Source organism: Squalius cephalus (genome assembly GCF_949319135.1).
Source record: "Squalius cephalus genome assembly, chromosome: 3".
In the NCBI taxonomy this organism is placed as follows: Eukaryota; Metazoa; Chordata; class Actinopteri; order Cypriniformes; family Leuciscidae; genus Squalius; species Squalius cephalus.
In genome coordinates, this window is record NC_137124.1 from 38,725,791 (window position 1) to 38,743,672 (window position 17,882).

General features: G+C 45.8%; 1 protein-coding gene across 1 annotated transcript in view; it reads right to left on the reverse strand.

The window, feature by feature from the left end:
- Positions 1–17,882, reverse strand: part of slc8a4b (solute carrier family 8 member 4b) — a 93,540-nt gene that overhangs the window by 17,170 nt on the left and 58,488 nt on the right. The window lies entirely within an intron of this gene.

The following is a 17,882-nucleotide window of genomic DNA, read 5'->3' on the forward strand; positions in this document are numbered from 1 at the left end:
TCTTGTAAGGGTAGGTTTATAAATGAACATTTTATTGTACTACATCTACTCGATAAATTGTAAAAATGGAACACTATGACAAAAGCTTTTTGACCATGTGTGCAAAGTTTTGCTTCGGGGGATTGGGCGAAAATGACAGGGCAGCAGTTTCTTTCAGTTTTCACCCTCTGTTTGGTCTAAAACACTGTTCATGGTCATTCTTCACTGGAAACCGAAATTAGATTGCACCCGGTAGTGTTTGCACCCGGGAACAATACCAGTCGACACCATTATGAGTAAAGGTTTTGGTAAGTGTCCAGAGTCACTCAGAGCAGACTGGTGGGAGTAGCCTTGGTTGTCAACAGGGCCAGTGCATTTTGGGTGTTAATGTTTTCTTATCTATTTAGCAAAAGGGAAGTTTTTCCCTGTTTTCTCTGGTCAGGTATTATCGGTTAAGCGTATGTTTGTTCAGCAAAACACAACGTATGCTTGAGAGAGAGACATGAGGTCATGCAGCTTTATATATCATAGATGTGATGCATCCAGGCAGAGATATTCATCATTTATGAGTCGGTCATGTTCTCCAAATTTCACCACCTGCTCCCCGCTCTACACACAAACACACACACACACACACACACACACACAAACACACACACACACACACACACACACACACACACACACACACACACACACACACACACACACACACACACACACAAACACACACAAACACACACAAACACACACACACACACACACACACACACACACACACACACACACACACACACACACACACACAGCAGACACTGAAACCAGGGCAGAGCTGCTCGGGGCAGTCCACACACATGCGCTTTCCTCCCTCATGATGAATGTGACACATCTTGGGTGGAGTAATTGATCAAAAAGTGTCACCAATGTAGATTTAGGCAGTTGCATTCAGTCATAATTTAAATTGCATTAAAGTCTGTTTTCTGCTGTCATGCAAGTGTTTTTCTATCTGACGCTCCCTGAATAACAGCTTTCTAATTAAAGAAAAATGACGAGCAACTTATGGCTGGCACGGACAGTGTCTCTGAACATTGCACTAATGTTGAGGAACTAGCGTTTAAGCTTATGAGACAGAGGCATGATCAACCTTGCCAGTCAGTATGTCTGCTACAAGCCACACAATATCAAAAATGAAATAAAATGATGTGTATGTACTAGTCATGTAAAGTCTGATTAATTTCTGAAATTGGTTCTTTCGGACAGTTCGTTTAAATTAACGTCCCTTACATCATTACACAATGGTGTCACTACTCATTGCTTTTGTAACATTTTCAGAAATAATAACACTGACACAGTTGAATGTAATTTTTAGCAAATCTCCAAGTGAGTATTAATTTTTCATACTGTACATATACTACATCAGGGGTTCTCAACTTTCCTGCAGAGCTTAGCCCCAACACTAATCAAACACACCTAAACAAGCTAATCAAGGTCTTCAATCTTCAATCAAAAGGCTGTTTCTCAACTCCAAGAATGCAACGTTCTCGTGGAGACCAGTCTTGACAGGCTACCTTGAAAGAATGAACCCGGAAGGATGCAAGGATACAGAACGCATCCTTGTTGCTCAACTGACCGTCCCAGCATATTACAAGTAGCGACCAATGCACAATAAATACAACATAACATCACAAACCAATGTCATGAACTAAACATTTCTTTCATATTGTTATAGACATTATTTTCAGATTACCATGTGTATTTGTGAAAATTAGTATGTATGTTTCATGTTACCTTCATGTTGTCAACATTAAGATCCTTTTTCTTTTATTCTTTTACGAAGTTTACTTTTATACACTTAAAATTGGGCCAATTTAGTCCCAAGTAGTACTGAAACAGTACACTTACAAGTATACTACTAGTGCATTGATATTAGTATACTTACTGCATAAAGTATACTTAAAATATACTTGAATTTTACTTAAGTATACTTATTTCTGTATTTTATTACAGCCTAGACATCACTGAATTTGTCATAATTGACAGCATTTTATTGTGTTAAAGATTAGCCGATAGGCTGTCGATTCCTTAAATAATCAGTAGTTTACCCACAAAAGCAGTTTATTCAATGTAGTTCAGCCTCTCCTCCATTGATATCCATTTAAAAAAAAAGGCCTCTGGTCTCATTCCCTGCTTGTTCAATAATACTTTGAACTGGTTTAAGGGCCCAGCTCAAACCAGTCCAAATATTCTCTACCTTCTCATTCATGTTCAAGTGTTGCTTCTAGAAGTGTCTAGCAAAGGATAGATGAGATTGTTTAGCCCTTTAGCAAGGGTGGATAAGTCTTCAGGCATGCAACAGACAGATCAAGATAGGAGCACATTATGTCTGGCAGCGGGCCGAACAGAGAGCATTATATAAATTGCTGTACATACACTGGTCTGTTCTTTCAACATCTGCCCTCACACACTTTTTCTGTCTTCTGGAGATAGACTCCTTTGTCTGAATGATTCTACGCTCAACATAGAGGAGGATGAAGACAGCAACAGCACAAATGAACAGAGTAAATATACTGATGACGATTAACAGATGATTTATTAGAGGGTGTGGAGGAAATTGGATTATTAGACAAATTACTACAATGATTAACCCTCACAGTCCTTAGTTAGCAGACGGAGTGATAACACTTAGAGAAAACTATAATAGTCAATACTGCAATTTACTAATGACTCTAAACAACATACTGTATACTTATTACAGGGACAGTTCCTCTGTAGCACCCTGGCGATTATGGAATGATAATTGTTCACGCCGGTTTCAATCTAGAGTCTTTCACCTACTCTAACCCTGCAGTGAGAAGAGGCCACATAATACACACACCTACACTTTAGACTTCATGAAACTGTAGCTATGGACTGTTCCACTAATGTTTTGGACTAATATGGAGCAAAACTAGCCTGGCAAGCCAGACCTACATCAAGATGTTAGGTCTGGCAACTCACCATAGACACGGCTCAATCCGAGGGGCGGAATAAACGGCTGTCTTTCAAATTCCCTCTGCACGCAATAGGACAGCAATTCAACCAACCAGAGCGTTTTCCCAACAGCGGAGCTAAGGTTAGTTGATAGATTCAACTTTTGAATCTGGCCGGCAAAACTACGAACACATCTTCCTTTTTTTAAGAAAAACTCCAAGTCCTCCAGAGTCGCGGCCAAAGCCGATTCGAAAGACTGTTCTCCAGCAGCTCCACCATTCTTTGTTTTCAAGTAATGTTAGCAGGGAACCGTCACAACTCTGTCGTCATTATGTTAAGCCCGCCCCGCCTACTCTATACACGATGTGATTGGCCTGACCCAATTTAGGTTTTTGCAGCTCGAAAGTCAATGGAGAGTTGCTAGACTACCCTGGCTGCAAAATACATTTTGCTGCCGCTAGGGTGCGTCTAGATTTCTAGGCTAGAGCAAAACATCTGCATTGCTGGGAAAAGATGTCAAAATATATTTTGGTGAAGGGTGGCTTTCTGTGTCCGCGTTTTGGGTGTGTGGGTCACACTACACTTTTTGTTCCATTCACTTCCATTCATATGCATGTGTTACGGTTGGTGGCTTGATCTGTGTCTTTTCTTTGTTTTGCCCCTCCCTTGTTTTTCTTGGCTTCGCTCTATCCTTTCGGAGCGTGTACGCGCTCTCTCTCTCGTAGGTGGACGCACCTGTTCGTGATTTGAGAGTGGCTGATTAGAGGAGCTGACTGATAAATACGCCAACGAGGACGAGAAAGAAAAGCGATGGCATCTTGGGCTAGCCAGCAAACAAGTGTCTTTAGATCTTTATTTTGTTTTTCCACGTTAGTTGTTGTCTGTTCTGTTAAATTCTTTCCTTGGTTGGTACGTTCATTATTATCGTGACGTCTGTTGTAAGTGAGTGAATAAATAGATTTGATATATTCTCTCTTCTCTTTGAGCTGATATTTTATGAGAGGTCGTAACAGCATGTGAATGCTGGAGACTGGAAATGCAAGCTTGTGAGAAGAAGATTCACATTTAGCTGTGTTCCAAAGGTCAAATATGGTGAACTATGACTTGTGGATTACATTTTGAAATTGCACACAAAATATTATATCATTCACGAGTTCACACTTACATATAATTAGATGGAGTAAAGCTTTATGCGTATTTGGTGTGCTATCCGGGGGGAATTTGGCCCGAACCCAGAGTATTAGATATAGTATTAAATAAAACATAATTTGTCTTATTATATAGATGAATATTTTCATATTTGGCTGCTATAAATTAAAGTACATGAGATGTGAATCAAAAGCTTGCATGAATGTTATATGGAACTTGGATGTTGGGGAACAAGTAGGACAAAATAATTGAATGGTGACAGAAGGAGAAGCCTACCCTAATGAGAAAACTTATGGGGCTGAGGAGCTTTAGAAGGCTGATCCGCCAATCTGCCGGGCACACTGTCAATGGAAGAGAACTGTGGGTACCAACTATTGCAAAAATGGTTGAGTCTTCTCTCTTTGCCAGCAGAGATTCCAGGCCTGATGAAACTTCTGCTCAATCTACTGTTATTTGGAATGAGGATATTGACTGGAGTGCATGAAATGATGGCTGTAAAGAGACAACATACAGTGCTGGAAAGCTGGAGAGCCAGTCAGATGTGATGTTCCCACTACAAAAGACCTTCAGTAACAGCGAAGCCTGCTGTGAACGCTAGGACGAGTGGGATGACATGTATGCTATTCTTTGATGACAAGCTGGAAAGCAGGTCAAAGGAATGAAAGAAGGCAGTAAAGAAACACCACAGGCTCATAAGTCATCTGGACCCATGTACATGAACGACAAGATGGACACCGAAGGTTTCCTTTGCCACCTCTAATAGCCGGCAGCATGCCGTTGCCACCTTTGAACGCTGAGATGAGTGGGATGACATATATGCTGTTTGCTCCTTCAATGAACAAAGAAAGAAGACGGTGAAGAAACCCCACATCTTTGAGCGCTGGGATGAGTGGAGTGATATAACCGGCTGAGACACAGAGAAGATACAGCAGAGATTGATTGTCCCTTTCAGTGTCTATGGTGGTTATGGCCCTGCCTCAGAGAAACTTAATCTGTAAAACCTCTACAGTAAAAAAACTGTCAATTGGTTAACTGTAAGTTACCTTACCATATACAGTGTAGAATTGTAAATGTTTTAACATTGCATTATGAATAATTAGACTGTAAAACACTGTCAAATATATATATATATATATATATATATATATATATATATATATATATATATATATATTTTGCAACTAAACACTATTAATTACTGTATTATATTGTATCAGAATTTCCTGTGAAAAACAGTAAATAGGACATTCTCGTAAAACATTACGCATGGTTATATGTTATATACATCATTTTGTCTCTTCCTACTTTTATAATCAGTAACATTAGGGTGTTTTGGGTTACGTTTTATGCTATTTAATTATTTTGGTGGTGTGTGTGTTACCCTGAAGGTGTTTTTTTTTTTTTTTTTGGTCATTTTATCTATGTTTGTTAATATGTTATTTATTTGAGTACTGACCATGTTTTATAGACAGGCCACTTACAATGAACTCTGATTCATTATGTGGCTGTTTTAAACTACCTATGAAAAATATAAATTGAAAATAAATAAAAAACTACAGGCACCAATATGCTATCCTATAATACCTGAAACACTGTCACAGTTCATAAATAAAGTACTGCTGGCATTCCATGTGACATAAAAAAAAAAAAAAGAATTAAAACAATAGGAATAAACCTTCCTTTAATAATTTACATAATGTTATAATTATATCACTTTTACAATGTTTTGTAAGTCTAGAGAACATGACCTTCCGTAAAAAAGATCTGAACACACCTAAAAACTACAGAGATCTCAATGTCATCTGAATTTTTACCTGAAATAGGTGTGCATTTGCTAAAATAAATGTAGCTCAAACGTAATTTCGAAAACCAATCCTGTCTGAAAGTGCTATAGTGAGATTGAGAACTGACTTAAATCATCTTTCTCTATGTAACAACAGAAATTGTCCCTCATTCTCTTCTCCTCTCCTTCTCTCTTGTGGTTTTCTAAGATCTCCCTATCCAATCAAACTTGCGAAAGCTTTAACAGGTTTGATAACCACATAATCACAGCTGTGTCTTTCTCACACACCTATACATAGTGCCAGACGGTGTGACTCTTTCGATATCTCAGTCTATGTGGAAATTGAACAATTTTGATATTCCAATCCCACAGCAAGAGAAACAAAGAGAAATAGATGAATTGGACTTGATAGCAGCAAAGTATTGCCCCTCCCTCTTTTTCATTAAACTTTCCATCTTTTATGTGGAAAAATTAGTTTTCCACCCGCTCATTTGGCATCCATCACATCCCGGTTCTTTTTTCCTCCTCTCATGTATGTTTTAACATCCTCACATCAGTCTTTCTCCTCTTCTCTCCTGCCATCATTACCTATTTAGCTTACTTTGAACATTAAAGCTCATTAATGCCACAGAGGACCATTGGCACTTTTCTCAAGTTGAAGGTCACTGTGTGATTGGATGTTTATGGGATGACATGCCAGCTGCTGCCAGTCTGTCAACATCTCCTAGAAACATGTCAGCTCATGGAGCCAATGTTTGCCACTAGCAGCTGTTTTTCTGCATGTCTCTATGTGTCTTTCTCTTTCTGTTTTATCTTAAGTCTAAGACATGACAACCGATGACATTTGTTGTTGTGTGATGTCAAACATGGTGCGACGTGTCTGGCCAATTATCAGTACTCAATTCAAAGTACTGGTACTTCTATAACAAACTTTCTACAGTATTGGAATTACCAAGTCCTGGCTCAATTCAATCCACACACACTGTCTGACTGAGAGGTGGCTGCATTCGCACACTTGTATGCCCCTTGTGCTAATGTGGCTGCATGCCTGTCAAATTGTCCATCTTGGGAAGATATTAATGTAAACTCCATTGGTTTGGGCCAGTCCATGGTGTTTCGAATGGGAGTAGTGCGAACTTTATTAAAAATGTATCCTTATGTGTTTCACTTAAATAAAGAAAGTCATATGGGTTTATAACATGAGGGAGAGTAAATGATGACAGAATTTTGATGAACTTACACTGTAATATTTACTCCGAAATATATTATCTACCAACTTTTTTTAGTCTGTTGACTTAATCTCTGCATTACAATCTTCCTCCAAATCACCTCAAAACATTCTTTCAGCATCTCTTCCTTAAACAGTTTGACTGGTAGGCCTACCTATACTGATAAATAAGTCTTCAATTCAGCAGACAGTGTTTTCTTTTCTTTCACTTTTTGTTATCTCACTGTGTTCTCTCTCAGTTGCACCTCTTCCCACGTCTACTTCGGTCTGACATCTCCCATAAACATAGAACAGCACACACAAGCACACAATGTCACTTCAAGTTAATCGTCAGGAAACGCCTCAACGAGTTGTCTCTGCAGTGCTAATTAAGCCACTTCCAATTTAAGAGTGTAGGATTTAGATGACAAACAGTAAAGGGGGGAAAACTAACTAAGGGAAGGGCATCATCTAAATTCAAACAGAGCAAAGTCAAACAGCATACGTTCTGAGTTCTGTTGTATAATCACAAACCCACTATCAGAATGAAAAACAAAGCAAACTGAGTAATGGGACTAATAATAAATCATGCTCAAAATATGCAAACATTAATCCAGCAAACAGAGGTCCAGATTAGAGATAACACTCAGGATGAGACTTTCAGGGGGGAGATAAGACCTTAAAAAGCCAGAATGTAAAAGAGGTCATTACATACCCTGAACTAAATGAGGTGTTAGATGAGAGCAGGGGTGTTGAAGGAACATTAATGCTCGGCATTCTGGGAAGCCACTATAATGTCGCCTTATTGGCTGCATCTTAAGTGGGTGTGATATACGCACAGGGCTAAAAGCTTTGTTTTAAGCAAGGGATGAAATATTCCCTTGATAACTGAACATTTGCTGCATTGTTTTATCTCAAAGTACAAGAATGTCCATTGATTTTCAGTGTGTGAGTGAGCAGACAGGGAATGAGCAGGAAAAGAAAGGTGACAGAATTAAAAGGAAGAGACAAAAGAAAGTTGCTATAGATCACTGACAGAGCTTTAGGTTGACCACCACAGGTCTGATCCCGCTTATAATTACCGACAGACAGGGAAGAAGAGATTGAGTCGGCGTTTAATATCACTGGAGTGTAATATATTTTAATTAGGTTCAACCTGTCAGAGCCGATAGCCTCGTAGGTAGCGCTCTGACAAATAGCACGCTTGCGTTGCCGTTGGTTTTCTCTCCTTTTTGCCAATCGGAACGCAGATTGAACATGTTCAATTTGCTGGGTCATGGAATGTCTGAGAAGTGATGTACTGTAATCTGGTGATTGTCTGCATTGGTCGGCGCGGTGTGAATTGGCCTTAACACGATCACGCAGCAACATGAACTAGTTTTCTGTAGTTTAATGGCAAGATAATATAACACAAAGTATAGTGCTATATATAAATGTACATGTTTAAAAAAAATGAAAAGAAAAAAGTTTGCAATTTACTATGTTAACTGAATAACTGTGGAAACGTCATCACAGTGTGTGAAAAAGGGTGCTGATCTGGTGCTCAAGTAACATTTCTGATTATTATTAATGTTGAAAACAATAGTGCTACTTAATATTTTTACAAAACCGTGATAAAAAAAATTTCATAATTGTTTGATTAATAAAACATATTATAAAAGTCTTTACTGTCACTTTTGATCAATTTGTCCTTTCTGAATAAAATTATTAATATCTTTTAAAGACCGATTGACTTTCATTGATGTCACCATTATGCTGTGTTAGTTACATTATCATGGACTTTTAGTTTGTTTTCATTCACATAATTTGTTCCTTTGTTCTGTTTTCCCGCTCCTCATTTGTGTTCTCGGTTCCAGCTGTGTTCTATTAATTATCCTCGTTTGTGTTTGCTATAAAAGTTGATCCCTCACATTCATTTTCTGTTCAGTCTACATTCACATTTAATGTGTGTTGCGCTGCCTGTTTGATGCTTGATCTTTATTTAACTTTGTGTTGGAACAAATCTTCTTTGTGTGCCTTCCTGCAACCACCCGTGACAATTGTATGGTCAGTTTGTGTGTTTTTGTGTTAAATTTATATTAAACAGGGAATGACAAAGACAGAGAGTGAGAGGAAGAAAGGCTTCTCTCAACTGGCTGCATTTCTTTTCATATTCGAAGTACACTCACCATTATTGGCCTATATATCTAAATGTATTTTCCGTGTTTCCGTTTCAACATAAACCAAATTAGTTTTTTGCATTTACTTTAACAAATTGGCACAGGACTCACCACTATGGCAACGTGCCGTGGTTTGTCTTGGTTCCATCACTTAAAAGTACACAATGAATCAAATCACTATGCACTTTAATTTAGATGCATTTCAAAACAGCCCTGTCAAAGTTTTAGTGTATTGTTTGCCATTTCTACTCATAAACGTAATGCAGCCAAGGACTTTACTGGCATGCGTGCTGGTGTCATGCATAATAAGAGATGCAGAGATGGGAAGAAGGCCTTGGCTCTCCACAGAGGCTCCAGGGGCCCGAGAGAGCAACGAGGCAGCTGTGAAGGCTCTTATCAAGGCTTGGACATCAGGCCTGCAGTCTCCCTCTGCCTGGACATCTGCCCGCTAATTAAAGAGCTCCATAATGTGTGTATGTGGATACAGGCTATAGGCCATAGGTGATGCAGCCAGGGCCCTGGCATGCTGGGGGGATTCCTGCGAAATGGCCCAGAACAAATGAGTAGATAACATTATCTGACACGCAGATGCTTAAAGCTAAATGTAGCAAGCATCGCACTGCGGCAATTTCTGATCAAGTTTCCCTTTATTAGCCCCGTTTACATGTAGCATTGTATTTTGATTATAACCAGTTTAAAAGTCCAATCAGAATGAAAATGCTCCATGTCAACACCTCAATCGGAATAAAAATGCTCAAACCGATTGAAATTTCAGTCGGATTGAAGGGGGTGGAATAAACCTTTTCATGAACCGATCAAATGAAAGATTACACCATGTAAACGAGCTGATCTGATTACTCTGAATGTATGTCTTTGCGCCAGATAACTCTGTCAGCTAACATAATGCCTTCTGTTTGTGATCCGATGTGGATTCTGATCACCGTATAAGGTAGAAATATTTATACCCGATGCAAAAGACTATACATGCTAACCATTACCATAGTAAACATGGTAAATATGAACGCTTGAAGAAATCAGACAAATCATATAGGTTATCACAATCCTGTTTTTATTTTATCTGTCAGTAGCCTACGTCTCGTCTCTTTATACCGGACTATCCTCTGTTTCTCTGACTGAAAATATAACTGTATCCTACTATGAGAGAGTGCTAAAGCTCCTCAGGTCATATTTTTGGTGGCATATTTGTAGAAATTATCATTCTTTCTAAATATGATGTAAATATGTCCAGTAACTAGGCTACCAAATAAACAGAAACAGACGCAACTGAATAATTAAGTGTGTCCTCTTTCTTTTGTGAAATAGACCTAACGGTAGTGTGACTAATGTGCAATTTTGACACAAAAGAATTCATTATGATCAATGTATCGCTTTTTATTGTAAACCTGTGGTAAAACATTGATTCTTGGGTTTCGCTTTTATTGTGTTTGTTTTGCGATCACGCTATTTCCAGTGATTTCTTTCTGATAGTTTTCTGATAAAACGTTTCGGTTACTCACGTAACCTCTGTTCTCTCTAGAAGAGGGAACGAGTATTGCGTAGTTGCTACGCTACGGGAAAGCCTTTCTTTCTCGAGATACTGAAGCCAAAAATTATCCTTAATTTTTATAATCTTGTCAACGCAGTGCGGCAGCCTGCAGACCTAGGGCGAGCTACTAGCGTGCCCATTGGCTGCCCTGCGGCAACTGCAGCAGCCTACCGCTGAGCCCTTGGCGTGACGTCACGACCAATGAGCGCGCTTGGCGCGCTTACTGCGTCACAGCCCGCGAAAAAGGGGGGTGTGGCTTAGCGTATATAAACAGGGCTCGGAGGCTGCTTCTCTGGTTTCTGTCGCATGAAGCGAAATGAGCTCGTGGCGCGAGCACGGCGGGCTACGCAATACTCGTTCCCTCTTCTAGAGAGAACAGAGGTTACGTGAGTAACCGAAACGTTCTCTTACGAGAGGTTCTCTCGTATTGCGTAGTTGCTACGCTACGGGAACGCCCTTGTCAACGCCGTGCGCGCCCAGCATCCACTGAATGAGTCCCAGGGAGAGCCCGGGGAACGTGATAGCGGAGAGCCGGGCGGCCTAAAGAGGGCTAGCGCCGTACATAAGCACACACTAGGGGGTTAGGAGCGGCACGGCCGGTCCGAACTGACAATTCCCTGCATAGTGCAGCTCAACCAGTAGAGCTAAATCACACACCGTAGCCCGCGCACAGATAGTGGGCCGGCATACGCGAGACTTAGACTGATAACACTTTCGCCTGCAAGGCGGGAACATCCAGGTTGTAAAACCTAACAAATGTAGAGGGGGAGGCCCAGCCTGCCGCTGCACAAATGTCATGAATGGGAATCCCGCTGGACCACGCCCACGACGAGGCCATGCCTCTGGTGGAATGAGCTCGAATGCCCAATGGGCACTGCAGGTCTTTAGACGCATAAGCCACAGCAATAGCGTCCACTATCCATCTGGACAGGCTGTGTTTCGAGGCGGCGAGACCCTTGGTGCGCCCACCAAACGAAACAAAGAGCTGATCCGAGCGCCTGAAAGCGGCGGACCGTGAAATGTAGTTTCTCAACGCCCTGACCGGGCAGAGGAGATTACTATCGGCCTCGCTGCCATGCGTTGGCAGGGCTGAGAGGGAAATGACCTGTGCTCTGAAGGGAGTGCCCAAAATTTTGGGAACGTACCCATGCCTCGGTCTGAGAATGACTTTGGAGTCATTAGGTCCGAACTCGAGGCACGCGGCGTTAATAGATAACGCGTGAAGGTCTCCCACTCGTTTGACTGAAGACAGTGCTATCAGAAAAACGGTTTTGAGCGTGAGGTATTTCATATCCACAGTTTCCAAGGGTTCGAAGGGATGCGCTCTCAGGGCCTCCAAGACCAGAGAAAGATCCCACATAGGAACCGCGGGGGGTCGCGGGGGGTTCATCCTCCTGGCTCCCCTAAGGAAGCGGATGACGAACTCGTTCCTTCCTAATGCGCGGCCCCGCTCTGAAACAGAGAGCGCTGAAATGGCCGCAACATAGACTTTGAGCGTGGAGGGGGACCTGCCCGCGTCCAGTAGCTCTTGAAGGAAACACAGAATTCGCGATACCCCACATGTCTGTGGATTGAGCCCCTTAGCAGTGCACCATCTGTTAAACACTGACCATTTCGACATGTAGAGCCGCCTCGTAGAGGGGGCTCTAGATTGTATGATCGTGTTCATGACCCCGTCTGGCAGATCAGCGTGTAATCGTTGAGGCTCCACGCATGCAGAGACCAGCGCTCTGGATGGGGATGCCATATCGAGCCGCGGGCTTGAGAGAGAAGGTCTCTCTTCACCGGTATCGGCCAGGGGGCTGAGTCTGCCAGCTGTATTAGATCCGGGAACCAAGCTTGGTTCTCCCAGCATGGGGCTATGAGGAGCACTGAGTGGCGCGCTTCCCTGATTCTCTCGATGACCTGAGGCAGCAGAGAGACCGGGGGAAAAGCGTACAACGGGCCGCTGGGCCAGGTCTGGGCCAGCGCGTCCTCGTTCTTCGAGAAGAACTCTGGGCAATGAGCGTTGTCTTTTGACGCAAAAAGGTCGACTTTCGCTTTGCCGAAACGGCGCCACAGTGACTGGACTGTTTGGGGGTGTAGAGACCACTCCCCAGGGGGAACGTTGTCCCTGGACAGTCTGTCGGGACCCTCGTTCAGGTGGCCAGGCACATGCGCGGCTCTCAGCGAGCGCAGAGAGTGCTGAGCCCACACGAGGAGGCGTTCCGCCAGGGTGCAGAGCGTCTTTGATCTGACACCGCCCTGGCGATTCACATAGGCCACTACCGATGTATTGTCCGTGCGGACTAGAACATGGTGACCGTGGAGGAATGGGAGGAAGTGTTTGAGCGCTTTCTCGACCGCGAGCATCTCTAGACAGTTTATGTGTAGGAGATTCTCCTGGTCTGACCAGCGGCCATAGACCGGTCTGCCTTCGAAGAGCGCTCCCCAACCTAGGTTGGAAGCGTCTGTCGAGACAACTTTCCGGTGTGAAATCACTCCCATAGTCACTCCCGTGAGATACCATTCGGCTGCCAGCCAGGGCTGCAGGGCTGAAATGCAGCCCTGATTCACTCTGACTCGCAAGCCGCCGGCCGCCCAGGCTCGGTGGGGCACGCGCGCTTTCAGCCAGCGTTGAAGCGGGCGCATGCGCAGTAAGCCCAGCTGGAGCGCTGCTGCAGCTGAGGCCATATGCCCCAAGATACGCTGGAATGTCCTCAGCGGAACCCGGCTGCCTATTTGGAGGGATGCGGCGAGGAGGCGGATGCGGCGCGCGCTGCTCCGACAGTCTGGCCGTCATAGCCACCGAGTCCAGTTCTATTCCAAGAAAGGAAATTGACTGACGGGGCGATAGCGAGCTCTTGGTCCAGTTGACCGAGAGACCCAGCTCCTCCAAATGGCTGAGAAGCGCTGTTCTGTGAGACACAAGTTCCGTCTCTGACTGCGCTAGAATAAGCCAATCGTCCAGATAATTCAGTATTCGCATTCCCTGTTTTCTCAGGGGAGCGAGGGCCGTGTCCATGCATTTCGTAAATGTACGGGGTGCCAAAGACAGGCCGAAGGGCAGGACTGTGTACTGATATACTCGACCGTTGAAGGCGAATCTCAAGAATGGCCTGTGACGGGGAGTTATCTGGATCTGAAAGTATGCGTCTTTTAGATCGAGAGAGATAAACCAGTCTCCTGGGCGAATCTGCGCGAGGATTTTTCTGGTTGTGATCATTTTGAACGGCCGTCTCATGAGGGCTTTGTTCAGATGTCTCAGATCTAAAATAGGTCTTAACGCTCCGTCCTTCTTGGGTACGAGGAAGTAGCGGCTGTAAAAGCCCGACTCGCTCAGAGAAGGATGAACCTGTTCTATAGCCCCTTTGCGCAGCAGCTTCGCTATTTCTGCTTGAAGCAGGTGCGCAGCTTCTGAACTCACTCTCGTCTCCGTCTGTGCTGTAAAGCGCGGAGGGCGACAAGCGAATTGAAGCGAATAGCCGTGTTTTATAGTATTCAGCACCCATTCTGACGCGCCCTGAATCGCTTCCCATGCTTTCGCATGCATAGCTAGGGGTCGAATGGTCTCTGGGTTCAGATCGCCGCGCTGCGCGGGATGGGGAACCTGTATCAGAGAGGATGGAGCGGCGTGCGCGCCGCTGGTGCTCGAACACGGGGGCTGGTAAACAGTATTGGCCGACTGAACAGCATTCAGTAGCTCGGTCCCATCGGATGGAGCGTGATTTGCTGTCAAACATCCCAGGCGCGAGAGTGGCGTGGGGATTATAATGTCTAAAAGTGAGTGCGCGTGCTCGTGAGCGGGCGCAGAGTTTACACTTATGACATGGCCAGTGTTTGGGAGCTTTAGAGGGTCTGTGACCCAAGGTAACTGACTGGCAGAGCGAACAGCGGGTAGGTGTGAGCACAAGGCTGTGGGCACATTTTCTACACTTAATACTCGAGCGGCTTGCGTCCGCTTCATGAGAGAGCGCTCTGTGCGCGTTACCATGGGGACCCTGTTTGTGTGAAGCAGTGAGCACATGGGAGTGGGCACATTTTCTACACTTATAATACTCTCGGCCTGAGCCGTTGTTGCCCGGGGTAACCGAGTGGCAGAGCGAGTTACGGGTAGATGTGAGCACAGAGTTGTGGGCACATTTACTACACTTAGTACTCGAGCGGTGTGTGACCGCTTTATGAGAGAGCGCTCTGAGCGCGTTACCATGGGGACCGTGTTTGTGTGAAGCAGTGAGCACGTGGGAGTGGGCACATTTTCTGCACTTACAACACCTTCGGCCGGAGCCGGAAAACCCGAATTTACACTCTTTCTGAGATTTATTTGGGCCGCCGTAAAAACGGCGTTTGTGTGCAGGCGAGCGAGTGGTGTTACTGGCTCGTTGGCTGCGGTGTAAGCTGCTGCAGTAGCCTGTACTGAGGGGACTGACAGAGCTGGGCGTTTTGATGGCGGTCCGGCCGCAGCGGGACTCAGCCATCTTTTCCTCCCTGCGGGTGCTAGGAGGACTTCGCGGGCTCAGACTTCAGCGTTATCTTGGGACGCGGACCCCGGGGGGGCGGCGGTCTGTGACGGCTGGTTGAGCGCGACCTAGGGCGGCCGCCCTGGCGTCGCTGCGAAGCAGTTGGTGGCCGAGACGAGCGCTGTGTGGAGCTGCGCGCAGGAGGCTGAGCTTGAGAGCGGCCTGCGGCTGGGCTCGAGCGGCGGGGCAGGAAGAGATTCATAGCCTGCGACGCCTTCTGTACTTCAGAGAAGCGGTCCACAATCCCGCTGACCGCAGGGCCGAAGAGGCCAGTGGGCGAGAGCGGGGCGTTGAGGAAAACAGCGCGTTCTGACTCACTCATATCCGCCAGCGTCAACCATAAGTGTCTGTCGATGACGGTGAGCGCGGCCATGGATCTGCCGATGGCTTGTGCAGCGGTTTTGGTAGCGCGGAGCGAAAGGTCCGTCGCGCTGCGCAGATCTGTTAAGGCTGTGTGATCCGAGCCCTTCTCGTCCAATTCGCGGAGGAGGTCGGCTTGCAGGATCTGGAGAACAGCCATCGAGTGCAGGGCGGAAGCAGCTTGGCCGGAGGCGGCGAATGCGCGCCCGGCGAGAGCTGATGTGGTCCTGCAGGCTTTGGACGGCAGGGCAGACTTTGAGCGCCATCTAGCAGACGGCGGGCAAAGGTGCGTTGCCACCGCTTCCTCAACGGAAGGGATGCCGGTATATCCTTTCTCGGTGGCCCCGTCCACCTGGGAGAGGGCCGAGGAGACAGATGAGCGGAGTCTAGCGGAGAAGGGCGCGTTCCACGACTTCGATAGCTCCGCATGGAGCTCGGGCAGGAAGGGTGCTGACCTAGAGGCTGGCGCTTGGCGGCGGCTAGGCAGAAAACACCCGTCGAGTCGGTTCGGCGCGGGCTCCTTGGGTGGGGACCAGTCCAATCCCAGTCGGTCGACCGCTTTGGTGAGGAGGCGGATAAGCTCCGCGTCAACACTGGAGCGGGACCTGCCAGACTCTGGAGTCGAGGAGGCGGAGCGGTGAGAGCCCGACCACTCCTCGCTGTCCGAAGCAAGCAGAGAGCAGCTGTCAGCGGCGTCATCTGCTTCATCCCCTAAGGCGACGGCAGTGCAGGCAGTGGCCGGCCGCTGCGCGTCGGTGAAGGGCGGGGGAGAAGGAGAGAGCGAGGCTCGCGGGAGGGGCTCCGGCGAGCGCTCAGCTATAACCACCGGCTCGGGAGGCCTTTGAGAGCGGCGTTTCTTCTTTCGCGGCCCTGAAGAGGCAGCCGGGGAAGGTGGAGGATCATCAAACATGGCGAGTCGAGCCCGCAGGGTCGACATCGGCAAGTCCTCACACTGTTCGCAGCCGCCCGTGGAGAGGGCGCGGGCTGCGTGGTCGAGGCCCAGGCAGAGAGCGCAGACCACGTGGCGGTCTCCGTCGCTGAGCGAGGCTCTGCACGAGCCACAGGATGAGCGAGGCATTTGCAACAACGCCTCGCGCTCTTTTAGATGCAAAGTGTGTCGCGGGGCGAACACACACACACATACAACACAGAGCAGTAAAGGATATATTCGCCGGATAGCGAAGCAGGCAGGGAAAGCTGAAGGCGGCGAAGGCGGCCGGCGTCCTCAGGCTGAGATCCTCGGCGTGCTGGTCGCTTGATTCAACGGCGGCTTCCTCAGAGAGCAGCGATGCGAAGAGCTTCGCTGAAAAGACAGAAATCAGAGAAGCAGCCTCCGAGCCCTGTTTATATACGCTAAGCCACACCCCCCTTTTTCGCGGGCTGTGACGCAGTAAGCGCGCCAAGCGCGCTCATTGGTCGTGACGTCACGCCAAGGGCTCAGCGGTAGGCTGCTGCAGTTGCCGCAGGGCAGCCAATGGGCACGCTAGTAGCTCGCCCTAGGTCTGCAGGCTGCCGCACTGCGTTGACAAGATTATAAAAATTAAGGATAATTTTTGGCTTCAGTATCTCGAGAAAGAAAGGCTTTCCCGTAGCGTAGCAACTACGCAATACGAGAGAACCTCTCGTAAGAGAACTTCCATTTGTTGGTGAAATGATGGGTGATGTTGTTCCAGAGAGGCGTGTTACGGGCGTGTTTTAGTGAAGTGCTGTGGAGCTTCTGGCTCGACAGTGGAAACACAGCAGATTTTGGGCCCGGTGCTACTGGCCCGAGGCTATTAGCATGGCACGGCCCATTTAAAGCCCTGGCTCGCACTGGCCCGACAGTGGAAACGCGGCTAATGCCTACAACTAACGCAACGATTAAGTGATGCACCATCTTGGTGCAAACAAGCTGTGTGCGCATGTCACAAAATGATTCCGATTGAAAGCGTCAGCACATGTAAACACCAATATTCAAGGAGGGGAAAAAACACCTCAATTTTATTTAGAGGCCAAAACTGAGCAAAAGTATGCAATTTGGTGGAGATGCTGATATTTATATAGGCAAAATGTAAGAAATTGTGATAGCTTGTAATGTAAATCAATGATATATTTATAACAGTATAGCAGACTACATGCATAAAATGCAATAAACAAACATTCCTCAAAAACATGTAAATCTCAGTTGCTTCAGTCCAGTAGGTCTTCTTGAAATATTACTAACAATAAAAAAAGTTATTCTTACATTTAC